Genomic DNA, 25146 nt, shown 5'->3' with positions numbered 1-25146 from the left:
ATGGTCCAATTGCACGAGAGGCTATAACCAACAGTGCTGATTAAGCCCAATCTTGAACTATTAAACAGGAGGTGGATTTTGAGAGCATCTGTCGGTGAAAGTCATTGCAATCTACTGAAGAACATGACAGGACACGGGTGATTGGGGGAATCTATGATATTTTGCAAAGCTCTTGGTTGAACAGGTGAGCGAGCAAGAGATGCATCCTCTGCCATCAAAGGCCCTGGGGTTTTCTGTATACATTTCTGATCCGCAGAGGGAGGAGGCAGCAGTGCAGTTGAATGCCAGAAGTGCTGTTCCTCTGGCATGGAATAAAATCGCTTCTGGGTAAAATCAGTGAACTCACCTCAACTGCCATGTTTGACCACTTTTATCAGTTGCAGCAGATTCTTGCAATACTTTGCCATTTCTCCTTTCACCAACTGCAACTGCATCTAATTAGGATTTGGATTCAGGATAACATTCAAATTGTACTTTTACTCAACCCTCCCATTCATACCTCACAAGTCAGCCCCTCTGCCAGTTCTACAGCAGGAGCAGACTTGCCAGAGTGACACTTACTCCTGCAGGGTTAGATGGCCCAAAGCACAGGCCAGTGCTAACATTAGCCGAAGCTTTGGGTCTATGAGCCTGAAGTCCACTGCAGAAGTCGGAGGACCATTGCCCACTGGGAGCTGGAGGCCCTACAATCTCTGTGCTAATTCTTCTGCCACCCACCTAAACTAGGAGCAATTTATTTCTTTGTGATTTAACATGACAGTGTAACAGCACTAGCACCCCAGTTCAATTCACCGTCCTCTGTAAGGAGATAGTACGTTCTCCCAGTGACCGCGTGGGTTTTCTCTGGGTGCTCTCTCTTCCTCCCGCATTCCAAAGACATTTGGTTAGTAGGTTAATTGGTGACATGAGTGTAATTGGGTCACTCTCTGATCTCTCACCCCTTCTCTCCATTCCTTACAGCCCTACCTCTCTGAAAACATGTGTCCACATTCCAGGCCACAGCTCCTGGCCCTATGTGCCTCACTTCCTTAAGACCGTAAAACATTGGATTAGAATTAGGCCATTGGGCCCATTGAGTCTGCTCCCTATTCCACCGTGCCTGATTTATCATTCCTTTCAACCCCATTCTCCTGCCTTCTCCCTGTAACTTCTGACACTCTTACTAATTGAGAACCTATCAACGTCCACTTTAAATATACCCGATGACTTGGCCTCCACAATTGTCTGTGGCAATGAATTCCACAGATTCACCAGCCTCTGGCTCAGGCAATCCTGATCTCTGTCCAAAAGGGACATCTTATTTAAATACTTCATATCTGGGCAATCGCTTTTACAGAGGTAGGGCAGTTTTTTTATATTGCTGGATGTGCGCATCCATGAACAGCCCTTGGAACAAGAAGAGACATTTCCCCAGCTTACAGATGGTAAGGTTACCCTCAGCTAGAGCTATCATGATCACTCAGCAATGAATGAGCTGATCAATACTGCTGTTATTGTATGAGATTCTGTGGTATTTGACAGCATTTTGGAGAGTGCATCAAATTTTCCATGAAGAAGGGAAAACAGTGGCCTTCTATATACTCTATTGGTTTACGATGACTGATAAAGTCAGATTCTGGCTGAGCATATTGGGCTGTTTGCTATCTACTGGTGTGTTGAGAACTGTATTCCAGGATTCAAACCACTTTTACGTGATAATGGAAAATCAATGGCCTTGGGCATTATTTGATAATTTATCCTGTCACAGAATAGAATACTGAAAGAGTTGGATAGCTAATATTACTGTTCAATTTAGTCTCTGACTTAAATAAGGATAATAATCTAAGTTCATTGAGTCAGCATTAGTTTTAGCTCTACACTGCCCTCTTCAGTAAGTTGTTAAAAAAACATAACCAGTATTCTTCAATACTATTCAAAATTTTTTTGATAAAGCTTTGAAAAAAAGCAATGTTTCGATCTCCTGGTGATTCAAGTTAATTTGATTGAAATATTTAAAGGCTATTTGCTATTTAAAGTCAAGCATGGAGCATAACCTTTTGACCTCTCAACGTTCTATTCTCAAACAATGTCTTCAGAGATGGCTGTTCATCATTTTTTTGTTATTTACATGACAATTGGCTCCAAACTTTGCTTACTAAACAGCTTATAAATCTGTTAGGTTTCAACTTTAAAAGATTCTGAATAAAATAAGACAAGATGCTTTAAATGCAAACCATTCATTCAGAAATCTAAACTTTCCGAAGACCAACAGGAGAACGATAGCAGTTACAAGATAGTTATGGATAGAGAAGCCCTTTCAGCTTACTCTAAATTGTTTATCTAGTGATTCTAACATACCTTCATTGTGTATTAAACCATAAGACCATAATACATAGGAGCAGAATTAGGCCATTCAGCCCATCAAGTCTGCTCCGCCATTCCATCATGGCTGATCCTGGATCCCACTTAACCACATACATCTGTCTTCTCATCATATCCTTTGATGCCCTGATTGATCAGGAAACTATCAACTTCCATTTTTAAATATACCCATGAACTAAGCCTCCACAGCTGTCTGTGGCAGAGCGTTCCACAGGTTCACTACTCTCTGGCTAAAAAAACTCCTTATTTCTGTTCTAAAAGGTCACCTCTCAATTTTGAGACTGTGCCCTCTAGCTCGGGAAACCCACACTATAGAAATCATCCTCTTCACATCCACCCTATCTAGTCCTTTCAACATTTGGTAGGTTTCAATGAGATTCCCCCTCATTCTTCTAAATTCCAATGAGTACAGGCCCAAAGCCACCAAATGCTCCTCATATGTTAGCCCTTCATTCCCTGAATCATCCTCATGAACCTCCTCTGGACTCTCTCTAATGACAACACATCCTTTCTGAGATAAGGGGTCAAAAACTGTTGCCACTACTCCAAGTGTGGCCTGACCAGTGTCTTATAAAGCCTCAGTATTATCTCCTTGCTTTTATTTTCTATTACCCTTGAAGTGAATGCCAACATTGCATTTGCCTTCTTTATCACAGACTCAATCTGTAAATTAACCTTCTGGGAGTCTTGCACAGGGACTCCTAAGTCCCTCTGCACCTCTGATGTTTGAATTTTCTCCCCATTTAGATAATAGTCTGCACTATTGTTCACTATTGTTTAACCAATTTCCCCCGGGATCAGTAAAGTATGACTATGACTATTTACCAAAATGCATTATCATACATTTCCCAACACTGTATTCTATCTTCCACTTCTTTGTCCATTCTTCTAATTTGTCTAAGTCCTGCTGCAATCACATTGCTTCCTCAGCACTACCTACCCCTCCACCTATCTCTGTATCATCCACAAACTTTGCCACAAAGTCATCAATTCCATTATCCAAATCTTGACAAACAATGTGAGAAGTAGTGGTCCCAATATTGACCTCTGAGGAACACCACTAGTCACTGGCAGCCAGCCAGAAAAGCCCCCCTTTATTCTCACTCACTACCTCCTGCCTGTCAGCCATTCCTCTATCCATGCCAGTCTCTTTCCAGTAATACCATAGGATTTTATCTTATTAAGCAGCCTAATGTGTGGAAATTTATCAAATGCCTTCTGAAAATCCAAGTAAATGACATCCACTGCCCCTCCTTTGTCCACCCTGTTTGTTACTACCAAGAAGAACTCGAACAGATTTGTCAGGTAAGATTTCCCTTTACAGAAAGCATGCTGACTTTGACTTATTTTTACCTCGAAACCTGATCCTTAATAATAGACTCTAACACTGAGGCTAGGTTAACTGGCCTATAATTTCCTTTCTTTTGCCTTCCTCCCTTCTTAAAGAGTGGAGTGACATTTGCAATTTTCCAGTTCTTGATCAATGCATCCATTAGCTCTTCAGCAACCTCTTTCAGGACTCTGGGATGTAGTCCATCTGGTCCAGGTGACCTATCCACTTTAAGACCTTTGAGATTGCCTAGCACTTTTTCCTTTATAATAGCAATGGCACTCACTCCTGCTCCCTGACACTCACAGACCTCTGGCACACTGCTAATATCTTCCACAGAGAAGAATGATGCAAAGTTCTCATTAAGTTCATCCACCATCTCTTTGTTCCCATTGATATCCAAGAGTAAATTTTTAATTTACTCAAGAGTTTAAAAATAGCTTGAAACAATGACCCAAGTTCTGCTTCTACAGTTTAAATTAAAGCAATGATCTTATATTAATCCAGAAAAAAATGTTTGCAATACAATTAAAATCTACTTATTTCTATTTATAATTTATCATATGATGCATGGTGTAATAATGTTTAGCACTTAACTTCTGCAGTATTTTCCTGCCTTGTTATTTTCATCATTTGTCCATTTGTCACTCAATAATTCATTTTATTTATCTATGATTGAAATACTTAGGGTTCTGAATTCATCTTCAACTGGAACAGAGAAGCCATGGAGAAGAATTAAATTGAGTTTTTTTTAATTTATGAAGGGTTTTGATAGAGTAAATAAAGAAAGACGGTTTCCTCTCACTGGAGAATCAGAGCTGAGAGGTCATCAGTCTAAAGCTGTCACTAAAAGACTCAGGAAAGAGCTAAGGAGAATTCCTTTATGTAGTAAGTTGTTGGAACATGATATACTTTGCTACAGGGAGTAGTTATGGCAGAAAGCATTCTATCTTTTAAGAGAACTGTAGACAAGTGTTTGAGACAGAGGAAAACACTTGATTTTGTAGGCTTTACTGTATCGTGTAAAAAGCCAACAAACATAGAGCAACTAAACACCCATCTGTTTATTGAAGGTAGTCAACAATCAACCAACAGCAGTTGTCTAGTACTACAGTACCAAAGGTCTTACTACGTTGTGCATACAAACTCAATATACCCTATAATGCATTCCCTTTTAATATAGAAGTAACAACCCTTACAACTATCCACGGGTAGCAATTACATTCATTAATAATGTTTACACATGAGGTAATGCAATTAACTTATTATGTACAAAAACTCTTTTCTCATCTAATCTTTAAGCCAACTACAAGCCTTATGCTATAAACTAAACTTAAAGTTCAAGGTTCAAAGCAAATTTATTAGCGAAGTACGTATACAGTATGTCACCATATACTACCCTGATATTCATTTTCTTGCAGGTTTTCACAGTAGAGCAAAGAAATACAGTAGAAACAATAAAAGCTACACTTAAGCAATGACTAACAATCAATCAACAAGCAAGAGAAAAACACTGTATTTTTATTGTTTTAAGATACAGTAAAAATTTGGTATTTTATTTTATAAGTACAAAACAAAATCTATGGTATCCATTCCTAGCATTGATAATCCCAAAGTATCCCTTCTCAAACAGATTTCATATGCAACACGTTACACATCCTGCCCCACAATTCTTTCTTACCTTGACTACAATTAATCATAAAATATTATGTTAAATCTATTTTTAGATGTCAACTGTAACCCTGAACCTAACATGGATAAATCTACCCATTAACTACTATAATAAATATAATTTTGCATTGTGTTCAATATAATTGCCAACACTATGAATTCAATGATAACAGTTCCTAATTTGAATGTTTTTTGAAAATCTCATCCTTCTGCCTTTGTGCTCTGTCTGGTTCCCACTGTAGCTATCCACAGTCACTGAACATTACGAACAAATTGATTAAAAAAAAGAATAGAATAAGAGAGTAAACTGGAGAGCAATATAAAATTTTAGTTCTTCTTAAAGTCTGTAAAAAGGATAAGGCAGTAAGTGTAAATGTGGATCTCTTGTAGACAAAGCCATGAAAATTTAAATGGGAATGGGGGGGGGGGGGTTGGAAGAGCAATTAAGCAAAATTATGTGTCTGATTTCGCTGAAGAAGAAACACACAAACAAAAAACTGCCAGAAATACTAGAGAAACATGGGTCTATCATGAATGAAGAACTGAAGAAAATTAGTACTAGTTAAAAAAAAGTGAGAAAGAAAGGCAATAAATCCTAAGGAACCAATGGTCAACATCTCAGGGGTTTAATAGTAGTGACCCAAGTGCCCTAGTTATCACCGTTCCACATTTTACAGAGCCCCCTGAAAGCTGAAGGGTAGCAGCCAGAGAAAACATGGAACTTCTACAGAAGTTAGAGAATTGCTGGAATCTATAATGGAGAATGTAATGGTAGAACACATGTCTTTACTCTGCCACTGGGCCAGCTGGGTTCTCCTGGTAACCAGTCATTTTAATTCCACTTCCCATTCCCACACTGATATTTCTGTCCACAGCCTCTTCCTCTGCTAAGTGCAAGTTCAAAGAGCGGCTCTTCATATTCTGCTCGGGCATTCTCCAGACCTGCAGCATGAGCATCTAATTCTTAAACTTCCAGAAACCGGCCCCTCTCTAGTCCTTACCAGAATCAGAATCAGGGTTACTATCACTGATAGATTTGTTGTTTTGTGGGAGATGTTTACCCTATCTCCTTCCTCTGCCTGCCATCTCCGTCTGCCCATCACCCACACTCTCCTTCTACCAGTTCCCCTCCTCACCTCCTGCCCTTTATTCCAACCTCCCCCATCACCCACTATCATATTCCATCCTCTTCAGCCCTTTTGTCACCTCTACCTGTCACCTCCCAGCCCCTGTCATCATTCCAACTCTCCTCCCTCATCTTATCACCCATTTATTGCACCTTGCTCCTGGTGCTGCCTCCTCCACATCTGTGAGATCTGATGCAGGTTGGGGAAATTGCTTCATCGAGCATCTTCACTCCATCCAATTTACCAGCCTGGCTATTCATTTCAATTCCACTTCTCATTCCCACACTGACATATCTGCCCACAGTCTCAGTTGCTGCCAAGTTAAGGCTAGATGCAAATTAGAGGAATAGAGTCTCATATTCTGCCTTGGTATTCTCCAACTTGACATCATGATCATCATTTTCTCTAACTTCCAGTAACTACTAATTACCCCTAACTCCACTTTCTCCCTATCCCACTGGTCCCCATCACCGCATCTCTCTCCCCTCCCTCTCGATCTGCCCATTACCCACACATTCTTCCCCACAATTTCCGTCATCACCACTTTTCCTTTATTCCAAGGTCCCCTGTCCTCTCCAATCTAATTCCATCTTCTTCAGCCCTTTACCAATTCCACCTATCACCTCCTACTCTCCCCTCCCTCATTAGCCTATGCGCCCCCCCCCCCAGTTGGATCTACCTAGCAACATCCAGATTTTGTTCTGACCCGATTCCTCCCAGTTTTTTTTATACTTGCTTTCTCCCCCTTCCCACTTCCATTCCAGTCCTGGTGAAGAATATTGATCCAAAATATTCACCATAAATGTCTTCTATAGATGATGTCTGACCTACCAGCACTTTGTGTGTTGCTCATCTGCAGTCTCCTGGGTCCCCAGATAGAAGATCAATGTTGATCTTGATGAAAGACAGAGCAGGCTCATAGGTGGCCAAATTCAGATCTCAATTCTAATGTCATCAGTTCTGATGTTCTTTGCTTTCCTTCTTGAAGTTAAAGTTCTTCAGTTCTGACCTCTTCTGGACCATTTCCAATGCTTGTACTTCGGCCAAGACATTTTCCAGCCTTGGCACACTTTGATTTCACTGTATTATGCCAACATCAGCAAGTCCAGGCCCAACATAACATCACACGGAGCTCTTGAATTGCCTCCAACTCACACAGAGTCCTCCTTCAAGCTATCTACCTCAATCTGAGCTCGAATGGATTCATACAAGAAGTCAGTGAGCAGCAGAAGAGTGGCAGGTAACACAATATTGTTCCAAGACCTATGCAGTGTCATCCACTACAGAAGAATCATTCTGCTTGGTTGAGGTGGCCTCACAACAGCACACTACCATTGACCTTTACACCTTGCACCTGGATTCTCGCAGTGGAGAAATAGACACCCTAATACTCCAGTTAAAATGGGCTGTATAGTTTCTAGAAAATATGTAATTTCAGTTTAGGCTATTTGTTTGCAAGGACTTGCACTGCTGAGTAAAAGCAAGATCACCGTCCCCACTGTCTGCTTGGCTGAAACCACCATCGGTACTGTTTATCCCTTTAGGACATCTCACTCCATCTGGCTCTCTTGATGCTTTGCTTTCCTTCCCTGTGGTGGCCTCTGCAGGCCTCACCATGGACACCTTCAGGCCAAGAACCTCACTGTCATTGCACTGTAGTACTTGCTTCAGTTGCTGCCCTACAGGGAACTAAGCATGCAAAGTTCTTGCTGACAAACACCTAAACAGAGTGCACAGTAAACCCACAGGAGTTGACAAATATTCGTAGTACTCTTCTAGCATGCCAAGATGACTATTTTTACATTGTTGTTACCAACATGTGCAGCAGCATTTCCAAGAATATCTCTTCTATTTGTTGTGTCGCAATTTCAACTCACTGCTGGGTTCCATATCACTCAAGCTCCTTTCAATCTCTTTGACAGGCAAATGTTGCATGCATCAGCCCATCTGCTAGTTTGCTTGTGGTAGAAATGAGTTCTGACTGATGAGTCTATTCCACCTATACTGAGGAAGGACAAAGCCATGCTGTCGGCATCTGCTTCAGCTGACTCATGCTGGCTGGGGCCAGTGTCCTGGCAAATCACTTCAATTGGATGATGGACAAACCTTCAAGCTTAATGGGTGGGGGGGGGGCGTCCAAGAACTGGATGTTTAATAAATGATGAGGAAATGGGAGCGTGGTAGAGAAGGGGAAAATGATAAGCAGTCTGTGAGTGGCTAGGGAAGAAGACATAAACATAAATATGTACAACAGTGTACAAACTGAAAAACAAAGTCTATTAGTCTTTTGCAACACACATAAAATGCTGAAGGAACACAGCACATCCGGCAGCTTCTGTGGAACTGAAAAAACAGTTGACGTTTGAAACTAAGGCTGGAAAGGAAAGGGAGAAATGACGGAATAAGAAGGTGGGGTGGAGGGGAAGGTGAGCAAGCTAGAAGGTGACAGGAGAAGCCAGGGTGGTAGGGGAGGGGGGATGAAGTAAGAAGCTGGGAGGTGATAAGTGGAAAAGGCAAAGGGCTGGAGAGGAAGGAATCTGATTGGAGAGCAGAGTGGATCATGGGGAAAAAGGAAGGAGGAGGTGCACCGGGGGAGGAAATAGGCCAGAGTAGGGGAATGAAGAAGAGGGAAGTGGGGAGGAAAAAAATTGCTGGAAGTTGGAGAAATCAATGTTCATGCCATCAGGCTGGCGGTTACCTGGACAGAAGATGGGTGTTGCTCCTCTAACCTGAGGGTGCCCTCATTGTGACAGAAGAGGACATATTGGAATGGGTGGCCACTGGAAAATTCTGCTTTTTGTGAATGGAGCTGAGGAGCTCGAGCGAGCAGTCTATGTTGAGTCTCACCAATGTAGAGGATGCCGCATCAGGAGTACCAGCTACAGTGGAGGACCCCAGTGGATTCACAGGTGACATGTTGCCTCACCCGGAAGGACTGAATGGAAGTGAGGGAGGAGGTGAACAGGCAGGTGTAGCACTTCTGCCATTTGCAGGGATAAGTGCCGGGAGGGAGATTAATGGGGAGGGATGAATGGACACGAGATTCATAGAGGAAGAGATCCCTGTGGAAAGCAGAGAGTGGAGGTGGAGGTAAAAATATGTTTGGTGGTAGATGGCAAAAGTTTCAGAGAATGATGTGTTGAATGTGGAGGCTCATGTAGGTGAGGACAAGAGGAACTCTACCTCTGTTAAGGAGGTGGAAAGATGCAGTGAGTGCAAATTTCCATGAAAGGTAGGAGATGTGGGTGAGGGCAGCATCTCTATCCTCCAGTGATGGGGATAGAGAGATCAAGAAAAGGCAGAGACGTGTTAGAAATAGACCAAGCAAATTTAAGGGCAGGGTGGAAGTTGGAGGCAAAGTTGATGAAATTGACAAGCTCAGCATGGGTGCATGAAACAGCACCAATGGAGTCATCAATATAATGCAGAAAGAGTAGGGGAGCCTTATCAGCAAAGGCTTGGCACATGGACTATACTAAGTGGTCAATTAAAGGCCAGCACTGCTGGGGCCCATGGCTACACCTTGAGTCTGGAGAAAGTGGGAGGAGCTGAAAGAGAAATTGTTGAGGTTGAGGACCAGTTCTGCCAGATGAAGGAAGGTGGCAGTGGAGGGGAACTGGTCAGGTCTGTTGTCAAAAAAGAAGTGGAGAGCTTTAAGACCTTCTTGATGGGGGGTAGTAGTGTATAGGTATTGTATCTATAGCAACCGTGAGGTGATCAGGCACAGGAAAGTGAAAATTGTTGAGGAGATTGAGAGCATATGAAGTGCTGCAGTTGATTGTGGGAAGGGATTGAATTAAGGGGGATAAAATGCAGTCAAAGAATGTGTTCATGAGTTCATTGGGACAGGAGCAAACTGAAACAATGGGCCTGGGTTAGTTTGTGGATCTTAGTTGTGTAGGAGGCAGAAACGAGCAGGGAGAGGTAAGAGAAATATGAGGATAGTGGCTGTGAATGAGAAATCTCCTGTGTTGATGAGGTTGGTGATGGTTTCAGAGACAATGCCATGATGATCCTGAGTGGGGTTCTTTTCGAGGGCTAAGTAAGAGAGGGGAAGAGAGTTATGGCGTCAGATGACAGGGGAGGGTTGGTTGTTCAGGGAAGGTGGGATGGGAGGAAAATGGAGGCTCTAAGGACCCAAGAGGTGACAGGGGAGCTGAGAAACCTGGGGTCTAACAGTCTTTATTTGAATTAGTTTTTGCTTAAGACGGATAAGCAGACAAGAAATATGATTATGATTTAACATCTATTACTTAAACTTGATTGTAGAGTGATCAGGAGTGGGTGCACGTTATTCCAGGTTATATGATATTCCAAAAGAACCAAAAAGGAACAGAAGGTAGAGTAGCATTGTTAATGAAGGAGGGTATGAGAGAGGCAGGGAGTTGTGATACTGAGGCAGTGGATAGCAACGCACAGTACTGTATTTGTCAACATGGAGCTGAGAGCGAGCTTGCAAATCTGGTGGGACCAAAGGAGGTTGGGGATGGCGAGGGAGGAGCACCTTAGTAGTTTAAGAAAGTAAAGAGACTGGAGTTGATCTCTTGACAGGTTGGAGCATAAGTGGGAAAACTGCTGGGGTATATTTGAGGAGAACAGCAGCAGTCTTGAGAGATTTTAATTAACATACAAATGAACCAAACAGGTAGTTGTATAGCTGATGAAGAATATGTTGAATACATCAGAGATTGCTTAGTAGAGCCATACGTTATAGAACCTATCTAGGAACAGATTATTTTGGATGTATTCATGTGTAATGAAGAAGGATTAACATGAGACCTTGTAGTTAAATATCTTCTTGGAGCTAGAGATCATAATATGATAGAACTCCAGATGCAGTTTGAGGATGAACACCACAGGACCGAAACCACTATCTCCAACTTAAATAAAGACAACTAATATGGATTGAATGTGGAGTTTTCTAAGGGGACTGTGAAAGTCAGCTAACAGACAGGTCACTAGATGAGCAGTGGCATATACTTAAACAGTTGATCCATAACAATCAGCAGGCAATTATACCAATTAGGAAAAAATGGATTTTCTGAGAAAGAACCAAAATCTGTTATTAACAAAGGAGGTCAAGAATAATATTTAGAAATGTAGACTAAGTAGGCAGGATTTGGTAGGTTAGTGAACTTAAAATATTTTAGGATCCAGCAGAAAAAGATTATAAAGCTTATATGAAGGGAGGAAATTGATTTTCAGAGAAAACTGATATGTAATATCAATGAATTAGCAACAGGTGAATTAACACCAGGAAACAAAAAAAAAAGAAAATTGGAGAACATTGACCTCTATTACAAAACAGTCTTTGAAACAATACATCAATTCAACTAGATAAGTCCTATCAATATCCATGAACACTTGGCCGGTCTCTACAATAAGCAACTGAATATTTCTGTCCCCACTCATGACAAAACTAAGCATTGCCCCCTTAACTCACAGCTTCTTTCTTGCATAGATTCTTGCAGACTGAGATAATTCGCACAGAATCCAGAGTTTACTTTCAGAAAAAAACTCTCCTTTTATTACAAACTGACATTAACAGGGGTGTCACATAGATAGATAGATAGATAGATAGATAGATAGATAGATAGATAGATATACTTTATTAATCCCGAGGGAAATTTGGTTTCGTTATAGCCGCACCAACCAAGAATAGAGCGTAAATATAGCAATACAAAAACCACCAACAATCAAACAACAAAATGCAAACTATGCCAGATGGAAGATAAGTCCGGGACCAGTCTATTGGCTCAGGGTGTCTGACCCTCCACGGGAGGAGCTGCACGTTCGATGGCCACAGGCTGGAACGACCTCCCGTGCCACCAAGTTTTGTATCACGGTGGAATGTGGCCGAAATCCAACAGTAAAAAGTTCAATATCCAGTCTGCAAGCATGTTCCTTGATCGTAATATGCCCCGGATTGCACCATCTGTTGTTAAGCAGATCAGTAAGCACCCAACTCCTTTACGCTTACCGCTCTCAGTGCACTTCCGGTCAGCCGGAACGGTATTACCCACCGAACTCCTCTTCTCCATGAGTCTCTGTTGTGGGATAATGGGATAAATTGCTCCCCAGTTCAAAGTTTCCATTATTTTTATACTACTTCAATGTCTACCATGCATGCCCTGTGTAAACATAAGGGAGGGAAGCTTTTTACTATGCCAAACTATAGTGCTTATGTTTTGTGTGAGCCGTCAAGAATAAGCATCACATGTGCTCCATGAGCAGTGTACTGTTCCATTTTTAACTTTATGTGTACAATGGTAAGCTTCCATCCCAGAGTTTATGGGATTGTTATTAGGCTGGTAACCAGATATGTGTTTACTATAGCCCACTTCAGCTTGTAGCTTGTGGTTTGGGGTTTGAACTGGTTCACATTCTGGTACCAATCCTGCAGAATCCCTCTTTATCTTTCAGCTACAAGATTATCCCCATTCTGTACTAAAGCGCTACAGAGTTATTTCACAATTCCCTACAATAGCACCCAGCATAGTTGTGATGCACTCAACATCCATGCAGCAGTTTTGATATATGTACTGTCAAAGGCTTCCTAACGTATAATGTGCATATTAACCTTGTCATCAGGCAGGCAATTAATTTCATTCAGCGGAGAGATTGAGGTGAAGGAACCCTTCGGAGGCAGTGATCGTAACATGATTGAATTCACTGTGAAATTTGAAAAAGAGAAGCCGAAATCTGATGTGTCGGTGTTTCAGTGGAGTAAAGGAAATTACAGTGGCATGAGAGAGGAACTGGCCAAAGTTGACTGGAAAGGGACACTGGTGGGAAAGGTGGCAGAGCAGCAGTGGCTGGAGTTTATGCGAGAAGTGAGGAAGGTGCAAGACAGGTATATTCCAAAAACGAAGAAATTTTCGAATGGGAAAAGGATGCAACCGTGGTTGACAAGAGAAGTCAAAGCAAAAGTTAAAGCAAAGGAGAGGGCATACAAGGAAGCAAAAATCAGTGGGAAGACAGAGGATTGGAAAGTTTTTAAAAACTTACAAAAGGAAACTAAGAAGGTCATTAAGAGGGAAAAGATTAACTATGAAAGGAAGCTAGCAAATAATATCAAAGAGGATACTAAAAGCTTTTTCAAGTATATAAAGAGTAAAAGACAGGTACGAGTAGATATAGGACCAATAGAAAATGATGCTGGAGAAATTGTAACGGGAGATAAGGAGATGGCAGAGGAACTGATCGAGTATTTTGCATCAGTCTTCACTGAGGAAGACATCAGCAGTATACCAGACACTCAAGGGTGGCAGGGAAGAGAAGTGTGCGCAGTCACAATTACAACAGAGAAAGTACTCAGGAAGCTGAATAGTCTAAGGGTAGATAAATCTCCTGGATCAGATGGAATGCACCCTCGTGTTCTGAAGGAAGTAGCTGTGGAGATTGCGGAGGCATTAGCGATGATCTTTCAAAAGTCGATAGACTCTGGCATGGTTACGGAGGACTGGAAGATTGCAAATGTCACTCCGCTATTTAAGAAGGGGGCAAGGAAGCAATAAGGAAATTATAGACCTGTTAGCTTGACATCGGTGGTTGGGAAGTTGTTGGAGTCGATTGTCAAGGATGAGGTTACAGAGTACCTGGAGGCATATGACAAGATAGGCAGAACTCAGCATGGATTCCTTAAAGAAAAATCCTGCCTGACAAACATATTACAATTTTTTGAGGAAATTACAAGTAGGCTAGACAAGGGAGATGCGGTGGATGTTGTATATTTGGATTTTCAGAAGGCCTTTGACAAGGTGCCACACATGAGGCTACTTAACATGGAATTACGGGAAAGTTACATACGTGGATAGAGCGTTGGCTGATTGGCAGGAAACAGAGAGTAGGGATAAAGGGATCCTATTCTGGTTGGCTGCCGGTTACCAGTGGTGTTCCACAGGGTCCGTGTTGGGGCTGCTTCTTTTTACATTGTACATCAACGATTTGGATTATGGAATAGATGGCTTTGTGGCTAAGTTTGCTGACAATACAAAGATAGGGGGAGGGGCCGGTAGTGCTGAGGAAATGGAGAGTCTGCAGAGAGACTTGGATAGATTGGAAGAATGGGCAAAGAAGTGGCAAATGAACTTCAATGTTGGAAAGTGTATGGTTATGCACTTTGGCAGAAGAAATAAACGGGCAGACTATTATTTAAATGGGGAAAGAATTCAAAGTTCTGAGATGCAACGGGACTTGGGAGTCCTTGTACAGGATACCCTTAAGGTTAACCTCCAGGTTGAGTCAGTAGTGAAGAAGGCAAATGCAATGTTGGCATTCATTTCTAGAGGAATAGAGTATAGGAGCAGGGATGTGATGTTGAGGCTCTATAAGGCGCTGGTGAGACCTCACTTGGAGTACTGTGGGCAGTTTTGGTCTCCTTATTTAAGAAAGGATGTGCTGACATTGGAGAGGGTACAGAGAAGATTCACTAGAATGATTCCGGGAATGAGACTGTTAACATATGAGGAACGTTTGTCCGCTCTTGGACTGTATTCCTTGGAGTTTAGAAGAATGAGGGGAGACCTCATAGTAACATTTCGTATGTTGAGAGGCATGGACAGAGTGGATGTGGCAAAGTTGTTTCCCATGATGGGGGAGTCTAGTATGAGAGGGCATGACTTAAGGATTGAAGAGCGCCCATTCAGAACAGAAATGCAAAGAAATTTTTTTAGTCAGAGGGTGGTGAATCTATGGAATTTGTTGCCACGGACCGCAGTGGAAGCCAAGTCATTGGGTGTATTTAAGGCAGAGATTGATAGGTATCTGAGTAGCCAGGGCATCAAAGGTTATGGTGAGAAGGCGAGGGAGTGGGACTAAATGGAAAAATGGATCAGTTCATGATAAAATGGCGGAGCAGACTCGATGGGCCGAATGGCCGACTTCTGCTCCTTTGTCTTATGGTCTTATGGACCAAATTCCAGTTCTAAGCTCTCAAGTTCAAACTCATGGATAGTATTCCTAAGGAATTGTTCTACTCCTTGAATCTTGCTGTCTGAAGTTCTTTTAATTGGGGACTTGTACCCATGTACAATATTTCACATTCTATGACAGTGAAGACATCAGATAATTTTAAGTGTGCATTCTGAGATCTTTAGTTGCCCCCATAAAATCGATGATTAGACCTCCATTTTGCATCCAGATAACTTGCAGTCCCTCTGCCTCAACTGACCAACTGACTTCCCTCAAAAGCAATTCATGAGCGATTTCGCCCATGTTCCACGAAACAAGCAAACTCAAAAGTCCCTCATGTATCCCGGGTTTTATGTAGTACCTTCCCCTCTTCACTTAAGGCCATGATCTTGAATTCTATGCTCTTCAGAACCATCTAGAGTCACAATGAAGCACTTTCTGTTTTTCCCCTCAGCTCTTGTAAAATGCCACACTGAGTGTCACCTTGCACTCTCCATATCTGCAGTGGAAATACGGGTAAAATGTCCATTTTCCCTGCTCCACACCAGCCATTAAGTGACAAATTCATATCATGGTAATCAGTGATTAGGATTAAAATTGCAAGGTCTTGACCAAATGTGTTTAATTAACACTACAGATAGTTAACATCACTTTTCATCCAAAGTGATCCCCAGAGAAAAAGAAATTCTGAGGAAAGGAAGATTACCTAAACATGGAGAGAATGTGAGCCAAAAGGAAAGAAAAGTTGAAAGAAAGTTAAAATCAGAGAGAGAGGGAAAAAACAAAGGGAAATTGAGAAATAAGTTACACACATCAAAGTTGCTGGTGAACGCAGCAGGCCAGGCAGATGAAGGGTCTCGGCCTGAAACGTCGACTGTACCGCTTCCTAGGGATGCTGCCTGGCCTGCTGCGTTCACTAGCAACTTTGATGTGTGTTGCTTGAATTTCCAGCATCTGCAGAATTCCTCGTGTTTGAGAAATAAGTTGTGAGTTTTGTTACCATCTACTTCCAGATATCAGATTACTATCATAGAGCATTCCAAACCTGACATGAGCCCCGATTAATATTTCTTGACACATTAGATAGCCCATTACTCTCAACCTTCTTGATCATACTTCCTACCCCTGCCAGGCCCCAACAGACTCAAGAATTATCAGATACTTTCCACCAGCTCTGTCGTTTCTCCTCCTGCTCCTTTTTTACTGCAGCCCTTGCTTCCAATACCAACCAACATTTATATTGATGTTAGATTTAGAATTTTCAAGGAAAGTGAAAAATTGTACAAGATGAAGCCATAACTTATATATAAATAAAAGCATATACAGCCATATACGGCATATGTGCTATGTGTATATATGGCTATTAATCATCATAATATAGAAACAGATGAAGAAAGGAGCATAATTTTAACAGGCGAGACATTTCAGGGGACTATTGCTGTTACCATGATACATTAATAGTGCAAATCCATACTAATTTATAAAGATCTTCTATGCAGTGAAAGGTACAGGGCATGGGTCACAATCATCCCCAAACCACCATGTGATTTGACCCACTGATGGTCATGATAAACCTGATGAAACATTCAATTTTGCCATAAGATTTTCAATGGTTCTTAGCAATTGTGAAATCACTGCATTTTCAGTGCTGATACAAATTATTCCCACTGGAGCCATTTAAGGTGGCGATTAATGTCATTGAGGGCCTTGTTAATGAAGTGATTTATGCTTGTGACATGATAATCAACCTGAAGATCTATAAAAGCACCAATGAAACTGAGGAGTCTGACTCCATCACATGATGAACTGTTCCTTGAGTTATTTTTAATCTATCTTGGCAATAATTTTCTGCTGATCCAGCAGTCCACATTCCAGTGGGTGTCTGAAAACAATAATTTCCAGGTCACAAATCTGCTTTGACACAGAGTCAAATGAAATTAGATAGATTTACTTTTTAAAAACAATATTTTGGGATAGGGTATAGCAGTGATCTGCTATAGACATACAATGGGTGTGACATGCTTGACAGAATAACGTAATTTTGGAGCAACACACACAGAATGCTGGAGGAACTCAGCAGATCAGGCAGAATCTTCAGAAATGAACAAATAGTGAATGTTTCAGGCTGAGACGCCTCATCAGGACCCGAAAGGAAGGAGTAAGAATCCAGAATAAGAAGATGTGGGGCGTGCTCGTTTCAGCAGCACATATAATAAAATTGGAACGATACAGAGAAGATTAGCATGGCCCCTGCGCAAGGATGACACGCAAATTCGTGAAGAAGGTGTGGGGCGAGGAAAGAGTACAAGATAGAAGGTGATAGGTGAAGTCAGGTGAGTTAGGGAGGGAGGATGAAGTAAGAAGATGGAAAATAATAGGTGGAAAAGGTGAAGTGCTGAAGAAGAAGGATTCTGACAGGAGAGGAGAGTGGACCATGGGAGAAAGGGGATGAGGAGCACCAAAATGAGTTGGCGGGCAGGTGAGAAGAAGAGAAGGGGTAAGAAGGGAGCCAGAGTGGAAATGGAAGGGGGAAGGGTAAAATTTACTGTAAGTTAGAGAAATCAATGTTCATGCCATCAGGTTGAAGGCTACCCAGATGAAACCTGAGAATGGCCTCATCATGGTAGTAGAGGAGAGGCTATTATGGGCCTACGATTGTTAAAGATTAATACCAATTGCTTTGCCTTATGTCTGGGCCTGTTCCAGATTGATAGGTAGAAATGATCAATCAACAACAGTATTTTTGTCGTACCTTACAGTATCAGAATTACAGATAGACTCTTATTGTCTGCAGTTCCTATGTTATTTTCCTTAAAGTATACTGGCAAATAGTTTTTTCTAGTAATCCAAGCAGCTTTGTGATGTTTTTTGCTGATACTAGGATCTGATTATTGCTACTCACATTTAGACAATTCCACAGTAGAATGGAGGAGCTCTTCCCATTGCTTTGTACATGGCGACTGCAGTGAGAATGGGTTTCCCTAATCTTGTTGATTCTGTTTTGATAAACTGCTGATCAGTACCATAGATATTTTGGATGCAGGTAATGGGCATGAAGATAACTATTTATGTCAAAATCCTTAAATACTCAATATATGATGGTGAATTATAAAGCAGTATGTTTTCAAAGATGTCACATTTTGTCACCCATTCCCTTCCCCATTCTTTCTCCGAAGCTTAATTCTTCCAGGAAAATTTTAAACAAATGGTTTAACAATCCTGTTAAAAAAGAACATACAGGAGAATTTACATATTTCAAATGGTTAATGTTGTACTGAATTTTGTTAATATATTATTGGTTGCCAAATTTAATATGATGTTCATAATTTAGAGGGCATAAAGCAGTTTGTATCAGGGACACATTAGTCATAAGTTCTTCAGTACAATCATTAAAAAAAAGTAAAATCTAACTATGGGTTTTTGTATCTTTTCTCATTCATATTCCAATGCTGAAATGAGGAGAAGGGAAGTGTGCCTGACAAGGGAAGTCAAAGACAGCATAAAAGCGAAAGAGAGGGCATATAATAAAGCAAAAATTAGTAGAAAGATATGGGATTGGGAGGTTTTTAAAAACAAACAGGAGGTAACTAATAAGGCCATAAAGAGACAAATGATGAAATGTGAAGGTAATTGAGCCAATGATATAAAAGAGGACACAAAAAGTTTTTTTTAGATATATAGGGAGTAAAAGAGAGACAAGAGTGGATATCGGAGCACAGGAAAATAATGCTGGAGAAATAGTAATAGGGGATAAAGAAATGGTAGAAGAACTTAATAAATATTTTGCATCAGTCTTCACTGTGGAAGACACGAGCAGAAAAATAGAAGTGCAAGACTTTTAGGGGGCAAAAGTGAGTGTTGTTGCTATTACTAAGGAGACGGTGCTTTGGGAACTGAGAAGTCTGAAGATAGATAAGTCAACTAGGCTATATGGACTACACACCAGGGTTCTAAAAGAGCTAGCTGAGGAGATTGTGGAGGCATCAGTAATGATCATTCATGAATCACTAGATTCTGGAACGGTTCCAGAGAACTGAAAAATTGCAAATGTCACTCCATTCTTTAAGAAGGGAGGGAGGCAAAAGAATGGCCAGTTAGCATGACTTCAGTGACTGGAAAGATGTTGGAGTCCATTATTAAGGACGAGCTAATTGGAGGCACATGATAAAATAGGCCAAAATGATGAGTTTGAGTACATAGAGGAAATAAAGAACCTGGTGACATGGTGCGAAGACAATAACCTATCCCTCAATGTCAGCAAGGTGAAGGAATTGGTTGTTGACTTCAGAAGGAGTAGCGGACCGCACGACCCCATTACATCAGTGGTGCGCAAGTGCATCAGGTCAAAAGCTTTAAGTTCCTCAGGGTCAATATCACAAATGACCTGACTTGGTCCAACCAAGCACAGTCCACTGCCAAGAAGGCCCACCAGCGCCTTTACTTCCTGAGAAAGCTAAAGAAATTTGGCCTGTCCCTTAAAACCCTCACTAATTTTTATAGATGCACCATAGAAAGCATTCTTCTAGAGTGCATCACAACCTGATATGCAAGTTGTCCTGTCCAAGACCGGAAGAAGCTGCAGAAGATCGTGAACACGGCACAGCACATCACACAAACCAGTCTTCCGTCCTTGGACTCACTTTACACCACAGGCTGTCGGAGCAGTTCTGTCAGGATAATCAAGGACACGACCCACCCAACCAACACATTTTTCATCCCTCTTCCCTCCGGGAGAAGGCTCAGGAGCTTGAAGACTCGTACAGCCAGATTTGGGAACAGCTTCTTTCCAACTGTGATAAGACTGCTGAACGGATCCTGACCCGCATCTGGGCCGTACCCTCCAAATATCCGGACCTGCCTCTCGGTTTTTTTGCATTACCATACTTTCCCTTTTCTGTTTTCTATTTATGATTTATAATTTAAAATTTTTAATGTTTACTATTGATTTGTACTCCAGGGAGTGTGAAGTGCAGAATCAAATATCGCTGTGATGATTGTACGTCCTAGTATCAATTGTTTGGTGACAATAAAGTATAAAGTATAAATCAGCATGTTTTTCTAAAGGAAAGATTTTGCTGGACAAATCTTTTGGAATTCTTTGAGGAAATAGTAGGTAGGATAAATAAAGGAGAGTTAGTAGGTGTTGGTTACTTGAATTTTCAGAAGGCCTTTGACAAGGTGCTGCAGATAAGACTGCTTAAGAAAATAAGAGCCTATAGAAAAGATACAAGAATGGATAGAAAATTGGCTGACTGGCAGGAGGATAAGAGTGGGAATAAAGGGGCCTTTTCTGGTTGGTTGCCAATGTCTAGTGATATGCCACAGAGGTGGGAGTTGGGACCACTTCCTTTCATATTGTATCTCGATAATTTGGATGAAGGAATTGATGGCTTTGTGGCCAAATTTACTGATAATACGAAGATAGGTGGAAAGGCAGGTGGTGTTGAGGAAGTAGGGTGCCTGCGGAAGCACTCAGACAAACTAGGGGAATCAGCAAGGAAGTAGCAGGTGGAAAATAATACAGGGAAGTGCATGATCATGCACTTAAGCAGAAGGACTAAAGCCGTGGACGATTTTGTAAATGAGATGAAAATTTAAACATCAGAGGTACAGAGGGACATGGGAGTCCTTGTGCAGGATTCCTAAAGGTTAACTTGCAGGATGAGTAAGTGGTAGGGAAGGCAAATGCAATGTTAGGATTCATGTTGAGATGACCAGAATACAAAAGCAAGGATGTAATGCTGAGTCTTTATAAGGCACTGGTCAGACTATACTTGGAATACTGTGAGTAATTTTGGGATCCTTATCTTAGAAAGGATGTTCTGGCATTGGAGAGAGTCCAGAAGAACTTCATGAGAATGATCCCAGGGATGAAAGGATTATCAAATGAGGAGCATTTGATGACTCTGGGCCTGTATTTGCTAGAGTTTAGAATAATGGTGGGGGGGATCTCATTGAAACCTATTGTATATTGAAAGGTCTAGATAGAGTGGATATGGAGAGGATGTTTCCTCTGGTGGGGGAGTCTAGGACTAGAGGGTGCAGCCTCAGAATCAAGGGACATTGACTTAGAACAGAGATGCAAAGGAATTTCTTTAGCTAGAAGGGAAGGAATCTGTGGAATTCTTTGCCGCAGAGGACTGTGCAGGGCAAGTCATTGGGTATATTTAAGGCAGAGTTTGATAGGTTCATGATTAATCAGGACATCAAAGATTAGAGGGAGAAGGCAAGAGAATGGGGTTGAGAGTAATAATAAATCATCCATGAATGGCAGAGCAGACTTGATGGGTCGAATGGCCTAATTCTGCTCCTAGGTCTTACGGTCTTATGGTCTTACTGAAGGTTTACTGATAATTTAAATAACAAATAATGGTACATTATTTGTAAAATAAATTATATTGGGTTAATTTTCACTTCTTACAGTGGCATCCTCTGTAGAAACAGACAGCTAATGGTGTGATCTACACTGAAACATTGCAGAATGTTCAAAGGATAATTGGTCAAATGCTACAAGTAATATTATACTAGTCACATACTGCATATTTCTCTATGTAAGAATATTATCTCTGTGTATAATAGATAAAAACCATACATTCATTAATACACAACTCCTGATTCAAACAAGATGTACATCTGAAAAATATTCTAACTTTCTGGGAAATTTCTTTTGAAGACAGCTGTAATTTCCAGAAGACTAATTAGTTTTATGTAAAATTCATTGTTTGTATTCGACTCATTTGTTTCTTTTTAATTGAATTTGAATGATTGTTTTAATGAATCACGATGCAGTGATTTCCCGACTGAATATTTTAACCTGGAACTTCCAGAAGTACTGATCTAAACTTAATCTTGATCCATGCATAGCATCACTTGGTAAAGCAATTGTGGTTTTATCGGGAATTAGTGTGGCTTAAGTGGAGGTTTAGACCCACACTAACAATGCTGAAAAGTAAGAACCATTATATGATACCATGGTTCCAAACCTTGCTTCTTCAACACAATACCATTTTGGAATCGGACACATATGAATTAAACATGAATGATTTGATAAAGCTATATTTCTCCTATAAATATTTATATACAAAACAGTAATGTGAGAAGAGGGGAATGGTTCTTTAACTTTCTAGCAGCAGTTCTGGGCATTTCTTCCCAGCACAGAATAGAAGATGATAAGTCAGGCATCTGTTTACACCCAGAATCCACATTATAATATAATTTGTGTACCCTGCAGGCACTACTCCATGCCACTGCACAAATGAATATTAAATTGCATCCTTAAGCACCAATGAACATTCAGCAGATGCATAAAAGAGAATAACATGAGCTGCAAGATAATATTAAGCATGGGCGACTGTATAAATAGAATGCATGACACAGAATCAGTGGTAATGAAAAATAAACCATTTGTGACATCAGGCAACATAATTCACAAGTGCCTATGTGTCTTACCGTCATTTCATTCATTTCTTAAGACCTTGTTTTCCACTGCTAACCTTATCCTCTGTATATTTAGTGGAATGATAGTTCATTGTAGTCACTGAAAATTATGAATTACTCATTTTACTCTCAATTCGTGTGAGTTGAGATTATGTATAAATTTACTGAAATAATAACTAATTTTGGGTGATAATCAGTGAATTAAGTTCTTTTAATACCTCAACTTGGATGCAAGGTTTTAGGTTTGTCCATTGGAAGTGTAATATGTGCTCTTTTTAAAAAATAACACTTATCATTTTGTTAAAATTAGTGAAAGGCAGAAATTGTAATCTAAAATAGTTTATAATTATTTTGTAGAAACCCTTGGTGATTGTTATCCTGTTTAATTAAATATTGATGAGTTTGATTCCTAGTACACTGGAACTCATGTATCTGTTGGAAAGGTCAATTTGAAATGTTAGTGTATTAACAGGCTGACATATAAAATGTTTTATAAGCATGAGTCAATCTTACAAAAGATGTATTCTTAAAAAAATGTTTAAATTCCACCATCACCTTTGATTTAGCTCAGTTAATGCCACTGGTTAAGTTACATTGTTGATACTTGTCACCAATAATCCTGTTTCCCACTCTTGGTGGAATTCTACTGGAAGTCCTTTAAGAATAATGAAAATGATGGATGTAGTGTAACTTTAATGTGTGGAAATCTCTTGAAGATTCAAGATTAATATTTCATAATTTTTAAAAGATAATCTATGATCATAAAATAAAACACCAGGGCAACAGTTGCCTTTCAGAACTGAATCTTTGACTACAGAATTAAAATCCCTCCAGAGTTCTCTTTGGTTCAGTTCACATTTTCTAAATGTCTACAATGCACATCAAACTAGAGAACATTGAATGGATATAATTAAGTGTCAGCTTCAGAAATAAATAACTGAATTTCTTAAAATATTTTGGTACTAAAAGCCTTAAAACTGTGATATAGCTGACTTACTATTGGAATTTATAGCAATAAATACTTCCAAGCTCTTCTTCGAATCATGGTGCCATGTCACAAGAAAAAACAAGATTTTTGTTTCTTTTAGCTACTCATGGACAGCATAAATTCCTATGCCCATGATAAACTGGAGAAATATAAGAATGTTATCCTCAAACTAACTAAAGTGCTAGTCATTTATAAGAGAAACAGTGAAGACATGACCTCATTATCCTGAATGTACATGTTACATCCAGCAGCAAAGCAACTACTCCATAACTGAAACACACTATGCAAGCCATCGTATTAAGAGCCTTTCTAGTGTAGAATTGCAGACAGCAAACAAAGTAATGCTTTGAATATTATTTTATCAATAGAGAGAGAAAGATGCCCTATTTACCCTCGGGTTTGAAATGCTACTTGACTACTTTGAATGGTCAATCTAAAGTCAGATTCATTATATATTTGTTGATTTTCTTGAGACATAGCAGAGAAAAACTGTCTCCAGTACATCAATATCAGCTCTTAAATCCTTATCAGATATAGACTGTACACCAGAGTAATTCAATCTCTTTTTTCTTACATTTAATACGGTCAGGAAGTGAGAATGAAAACAGCCTCTTGTAATGTGATGGAAAAATAGGATGCAATCATTTTGAAGGAGCTGAGGAAAGCAGTCATCTAAGAGAGTCTGTCACCATGGAAACAAAATATAGGGGACAATGTACATCTAACAGGTGACATTTTACCTGAGAAATTGCTTTTTTGAAATTATATACCTAGAAAAATTTGAGATGCAACAAAAATGCGCTGTTACAGACTCTATAAATTGTCATATACTGTAGGTCAAAGTGATGTTGCTGACAGTGTCATCAAGACAGAAATGTGAACTGTATACCCCCAGTGCTTTAGCCTCACTGAGAGGCACAATTATAAATTGATTTTTATGGGAAATGAATCCCTTTTGTTCTCATTTGCAATCTGTGTTTTAAAACTGTCAAAGAATAAAATATTCCTATAATTTCTTTTAATGTCCCCAGTATCATTCAGGAATCCATAAGACCAGACAACATAGGAGAAACATCAGGCCATTCGGCCCATCGAATCTGCACCATCATGGCTGATTTACTATCCTTCTCAACTCCATTCTCCTCACCGTGACCTTTGACATGCTCAGTATCAAAGAACATATCAACCTCTGCTTTAAATACACTCAGTGACTTGGCCTCCACAACCATCCATGGCAATGAATTCCTCAGATGTACATCCTCTGGCTAAAGAAATTCTTTCTCATCTTTGTTCTAAACGGATGTGCCTCTATCTAAGCT

The 25146-nt window shown here is 40.3% G+C and overlaps 1 pseudogene; it reads left to right on the top strand.

Moving 5' to 3' along the window:
- Positions 1-17590: 17590 nt before the first annotated feature.
- LOC134357645 (U6 spliceosomal RNA) lies at positions 17591-17690 on the top strand (annotated as a pseudogene).
- Positions 17691-25146: the final 7456 nt, after the last annotated feature.

This window comes from Mobula hypostoma, chromosome 16 (genome assembly GCF_963921235.1).
Source record: "Mobula hypostoma chromosome 16, sMobHyp1.1, whole genome shotgun sequence".
Lineage (NCBI taxonomy): Eukaryota > Metazoa > Chordata > Chondrichthyes > Myliobatiformes > Myliobatidae > Mobula > Mobula hypostoma.
The sequence above is the reverse complement of the archived record's forward strand: the minus strand, read 5'-3'. Positions and strand labels throughout refer to the sequence as shown.